The sequence below is a fragment of the Nylanderia fulva genome, unplaced genomic scaffold (assembly GCF_048542155.1).
Source record: "Nylanderia fulva isolate GAGA-0341 unplaced genomic scaffold, ASM4854215v1 Scaffold616, whole genome shotgun sequence".
NCBI lineage: Eukaryota > Metazoa > Arthropoda > Insecta > Hymenoptera > Formicidae > Nylanderia > Nylanderia fulva.
The window spans coordinates 53,932-60,815 of record NW_028190717.1 but is presented as its reverse complement, the minus strand read 5'-3'; the positions used below and the strand labels follow the sequence as shown (position 1 = coordinate 60,815).

Here is a 6,884-nt window from a genome sequence, read left to right as displayed (position 1 = left end):
CTAATTTACCTCCCTGCAGATGGGAACTTGCGAGAATCATCGAATGTAAGCCTGACAAGGATGGCCTGGTGCGAGTTGCTCAGGTCAAGACCGCGTCTTCTACTTTTGTAAGACCTATTGTTAAACTCTGTAAATTGCCGGTAAGTCCGGACGGTTCAGCGTAATCTAAATTCTGCAGGTTGTCTCCAATGATTGCAGTTCAATGTGTAAGGATTTACCCCTGACTGTCATTTGAATCCCTTGGCCGATTCAAACCCGAGGGGTATGTTTGGGAAAAAAATTAAATTTCCGCTGATCCCCCCGCGCGCTCTTCGATATACGCTCCTGAGAGCTCTCTGTAATTGTGTACATCGACAGTTTGTTATTGCGTCCACAAGGGCGAAGCCGGCCGCAGAATTAGGAGAGAGTTTCCGCGTCTTTAAAAAGGAGCGATGCGGCACGGAAGGCGAGTCTGGTACGACGAGCCGTCCCGGTAAACCCGAGAGAACATTTGTGATCCGAAGAATAAAAATTACGTATTCTTACTTAGAATAAAGAGACTAGTTCCTGCTATCTATCCTTGCCTATCGACGCCGTCCACAAGAGAGAACTAGGCGATAGCTCCGATAAAACCCAAAGGAGAGAAATATACAAACAAAATACTTACGTTAAAAAGAAAATGAATGTACTACACAACCGTCTTGGAGTCGATACACACAAGAAATGCTCTACGGTTTTTTGCTAGCGTCTTTTTTTTTTCCTTAGAAACGATGAAAAAAAGAAATTATTTGTTTTTCCTTGAAAAACAATAGAAAGTTAAAAACAACATAAATATGAATAACTTTAATTGTAATTAATAAAATTAATAATATAGAATTAATTAATAATATTATTCCACATTAATATATTAAAATAATGAAAATAATGACACAGTTTCTCTATACCTATATATTTACATTATGGTTGTCCAAATTTACGTTATATTCTTTATTTCTAAAAATATTATAATAAGAAATTAGGCGCGGCTTTTTTTGTTACATAGAGTATTATTTTATAAATGCTAATAGGCACAATAAATAGTGGTAAACTTTGTATTAATAATTTAAATTTAATAATTGATTTTAATTAATATAACAAATAATTACATAAATGTTTTTAATGTAATATTTATTTTAATTTATAAATGTTTTATTATAATATATATAAATATCTTACTTTTGTTTAAGTTATTATGTATATTTAAAGCTCAATCATTCCAGGCAGCAATTTGAATGATAATTTCAACTGTTGTTCATAATAAAATTATAAAGATGCGTTTCTCACCATTTCTTTTGGTTGTTCGGTTGATCTGATTTAAAATGTTGAACTGCTATAACCTGTTATTTTATAAAATAATTAATTGTATTAATAAAATTTTGAAATATTTTGTTAATAAGAATAAATATCTAAATGGTTAAAATTTATGATCATAATTATTACTAAATTTTAATATTATTATCAATAAGTCTATAATGTATACATGTGTATAATGTGTATGTAGTATAGGTAAAGTATGTGCATATGTAGTGTGGTGCGGTGTGTGTGTACCATGTGTGATTTGCGTGAGTATGTACACATGTATGTATATGCGTGCGTATGTAGTTGGTGTGTGTAAATTTAATTCTATAGTTATGATCCAATGTTATACATTATTACTAGCTGTAACTCCAAAATTATATTCATTTCTACAAGGTGCCTCCAAAATTTCCTTTGTAAACAAAATATTTTTAATTTTTTTAGTTATTTACTTTAAAAATTGATGTTTTCTTTCTAGAAAAAGAATCCTTAGAAATAATTTAAAGAAAAAAAAAATATGTTGTCTGTCCTGGAAAGCAATCCACTTGGCCAAAAGATACTTAGAAACAAATAAATAGTAATAAGTTTTTAAGTTTAATTTTATTTTACTAAATTAAAGTAATATTTTTATTAAGAATTCTTAATTACAAACTTTATAAATAAATAACTATAGACTAATAAATAAATAAATGATAATCCTTAAGAGTCGCCAGTAATAAATAATGAAAAACTCTCCTCCAATTTTAAAGTCGACCAGACTGGCAATAATTTATTTTAAATAATTAGTTTAATTTACAACGTTTCGGCTGTCATTGCAGCCCTTTTCAAGTAATCTATAAACAATTATATACATATAAATATACTCTTAATGCGCTTAATCATACAAATAATTATAGATTTACAAAAATATATATGTTTACATACCAGATTAATACAATAAATCATATTTACAGCAAACCCCCGACAAAATTAACCATTGTTTTGATGAACAATGTATAACTGACAGAAGTAAGCCCGAAATAAATAGATGCCCAGTCAGCACAAAAGATCCCCTAGATGTACATAGAATATACGGAAATGGATTCTGGATATCCTGTGTATATCATAACACATCTGAAAGATGTCCATTGCAGATCGTATAGATGTTCAAAAGCAATGCACCGTAGGTCTCAGGTAGATCTATTATACATCCATTTGTACATCCAATGTACATACATGGAACATACATTTTTGTATATCCATATCGGTCGCACTTTTAGCATATTCTATGTGTATCCAAAGAACGTGTATTGTACATCACATGTATGTATTATATATATCCAAAGAACGTATATTGTACATCACATGCATGTATTATGTACATCCAAAGAACGTATACTGTACCTCGCACATACATGTACTATGTATATCGAAAGAACGTATACTGTCCATCATATGCATGTACTACGTATATCCAATATATATATCTATATGTACATTTAATGTATATACATTTTCATATATTATATGTATATATTATTTGAGAGGTTCAAAAAGATTCAAATATACAGCCATATATAGGTTTTGATCATTTTGTATTTAGTATTTTATTATAAAAATGTGACAAATTTTTAAACTAATACTTTAATTATCTACCTTTAATTGTACATATATATATATATATATATATATATATTATACAAGATTCCAGCTAATTTTATTCGACATTGGATACTCCGTGTACTATATACATAATATGACGTACAAAATGTTTTTTCGAATATCATAAAAAATAAATCTAAAGAAATTATAATGGATATACGAAAATGTATGTACATATAAACAGTGGATGTAATAAACATATTCACTGTATACATATATTTTTGTATATTAATATAATTTTTTAGCATTTATTTTTATTATAATTTTCGAAAAACATTTTAAATGTCATATTATGTATGTATAGTACAGATATCCAATGAAGTTATTTCTAATACATACATATATAATATATTCTATACAATTAAAAACTGTTGTTTCAACCGTTGTTGTGTTTTAAAGTTTTAAAATAAAAAGAACTCAATTTTAAAATAAAAACAAAAAGCAATTTTGATAAATGTGCACTAAATAAAAAAAACAAAAATAATAAATGCAAATAATATATATAGTAGCAGAACAATCAAATTAATAGTATTTAAAACCTTAAAATTTTACTTTTAATTTGTAATAAATGTAAAACAAATAATTATATATATATAACGGCAAGTTATACATATAATTATCTTAATCTTGAATAAGGTCTTTCTCAGAAACGGAGCCTGTTTCACAAACGGAGCCTGTTTCACAAGCAGAGCCTGTTTCACAAACGGAATCTGTTTGACACACAGTGTTTTCCGTTTCCTTTTTTGATTGAAACTTGTTACTGCGTTCTTTACTTCTAACTAGCCAATTTTTTATTACTTCTATGATATCCGATTCTGTTGCAGATTTTGTCTTGGAGTTCAGTCGAACAACACCTAAAATCATTTAGTAAATATAAAAGTTACGCACGCATATGAGCATTACATAACGTAACTGGCAACATAACCGGTGTGAACAGATCTGCGAACTGTAATGCGTAACATCATCATATAATACATATATATTACAGATATTAAATTAAAAAATTGTGAATAAAAAAATGAAAGCGACAAAGTAATGTAACAAAATTAAATTCAAATTCAAATTTTTCTATTTAAATATTATTTGATTACGCAACACAGTTATGTTACGATGAAACTTGATTCAAGCGTATATGTATATGCTTAAAATGGTTTTGATGTAGAGTATATAAAATAATATATTTTACCAATGATCACTTGGACGAACTTTAGCGATTTAAAGCTTTTTTTTGCCGAGCTCCCTCCCAGGAATATAGCATTCCAACTTCATTTGAAATTGCTCTCGACATAATGGCTTTGATTACATGGGGAAGATCTGTGCCTCCAATTAAACGCAGTTGATGACTCTAAAATATAAAATTCACAAAATAAAAAAGTTCTTTATTAGAAAATAATTTTCATCATGTAAAATATAATCTAAATAATATATAATAATATAATTAAGTACACACCAGTGCATGTATGTTATCAGCTGAACTCGATAGCCATTCTTCCATCGACATTAATTCCTGCTCTGTAACGACTGGAAACGATTGTATTAAAGTCATAACAGCCGTATTAGTGTCATCATTTAGTTCTGGCTCATCAGCATATCGGGCTTTTTTTACAAGTATATTCACGTTATCCATAAGATCATTTAATTTAAGATTAATCAGATGAACTTCTTTAAGAAGTTGTTTTCTGAATTCTGAAAATTCTGAAAGTTATGTTATATTGGATATTAAAATATTATACAGAAGGAATATTTAAAAAATACAAAACATATAAAGAATAAAAATAATTATTTACCAGCATTTACGTGAACGCTATCTGTAGTTTGCTTGAAGTTATCTTAAAATAACAAGAAAATATTATCAATTTAATTAATAATGCTTATTTAACAGAATTGTTGTATAACAACAAACTTGTTATATTAAGGCCGATAATACGTTGGTGAATTCAATGCAGAGCAGAAAAAATTTCAATATATGTATTCCTATGATAGTATGCTACAGCGGACTACGCTGGGCCTGTCGTAGCTTATCTACCATAGGAATATACTCGTATGTATATGTTGACGACTTTTCCGCTCCGCATTGAATGTACCCATGTGCTACCGGCTTTAAAGTGGAATAAATTAATATAGAATTTATTTATTAACATTATTATTTAGATTAATTTATATTAATACTATTATTTAAGTAATACTATTATTTATTATTGAAAAAATCAATATTGTTTTAAAATATTAATTTTTTAAATGTATATTATAATTGTTATCTAAAACCAAAATATTTAAATATAAATATAAAGTGGAATAAATTAATATAGAATTTATTTATTAACACTATTATTTAGATTTATTTATATTAATACTATTATTTAATTAATACTATTATTTATTATTCAAAAAATCAATATTGTTTTAAAATATTAATTTTTTAAATGTATATTATAATTGTTATCTAAATATATTTATATTTAAATATTTTGATTTTAGATAACTATTATAATATACATTTAAAAAATTAATATTTTAAAACATTATTGATTTTTTCAATAATAAATAATAGTATTAATTAAATAATAGTATTAATATAAATTAATCTAAATAATAGTGTTAATAAATAAATTCTATATTAATTTATTCCACTTTAAAGCCGGTAGCAGTATTTAAATATATAAATTGCTAAGCCGTATTTTCTTCAGTATATTGATCTGATTAATAATGTAATAATAAATATTTTACATAAAAGTTCAAGTTTTAAAAATACTTACGATTAGTAATATTTGACTTTCCATTGGAGAGCGATCATTATCTGTTAAATATAAGGAAAATTAGTTTTTGAAAATAAAATGAATTCTTACTAGAAAAGTATTTATCTTATACCGTGTCTCTTGCCAGAAAGTGGTAATGTAGGGTATGTGTTGCTATCTTCATCAGATATCGATTCATAAGATTTATCAGTATCTGAGTAATCCTTATGTCCTTTACTTTTGCCTTGTCCCCGCTTATGTATTTTATTATTCTTTTTCGTTAAAATCTCCGTATGTGATGAAAGATCATCTGTACGTTGGGCTTTAATTGCCTTTCTTTTAGCAAGTTTTAAATCACCTAAATAAATATTACTTATTATATATCCAATAACAAAGAATATAACTACCATATTGTTGTACATTATAGAATTGCATATTAAATAATGTGTGGTACAAATAACAATGTAATTATTATAAGTTTATGATAATTACAAATAAAAGAAGATATTCCATGATTAATAACAGTGTGTGTGTGTATATAATTCTTTATACATATATTAATAATTTAATAATTTTTTTTATAAAAATGTTATACAATTTTATATAATATAAGCAATAACATATTTACCATATGTGCCTAAAATAATTGCTCCGTATTTCATCCAGTTTGAATCAGGACTATATTCATTTTTATAGCTGCTTTAATAGCTGTAGTTTCATAATTTTGTGGTGGCCAATAGCATGCAGATTCTTTTAACAAAAACCATTTTTTCGGTATTGCCTCAACGTGTCATCCTCTTTGAATCGAACAACAAGCCAAGTCATCTATATACACATATTAATCAATTCTTAAAAATTCCTAAAACTCAAATTCAATTATTAAAAACTTCTCTAGTAGACAATGAAATAAACAAATAGAGATATGTCATTTGAGAAAAACTATGATTTAGCAAATAGATCAAGATCACTTAAAGAATAAAATAATATCATAACTGACTCTTCTTTGAAATCTTTTTCGTTACTTTTATTCTCAACATGCTAATTTTTTATTTTAAAATTTTTATGGGCTACAGGTATTCAGATTTAATTACTTGATAACCTGATAGTAATCAATTTCGGATCTCAATCTAAACTGAACTTTTATCTATCAACGAATAAATATCTCAACGAATAAAATTCAGTGAAAAAAATTAG

General features: G+C 26.5%; 1 pseudogene; it reads right to left on the bottom strand.

The window, feature by feature from the left end:
- Positions 1-3,552: 3,552 nt before the first annotated feature.
- LOC146720754 (uncharacterized) lies at positions 3,553-6,515 on the bottom strand (annotated as a pseudogene).
- Positions 6,516-6,884: the final 369 nt, after the last annotated feature.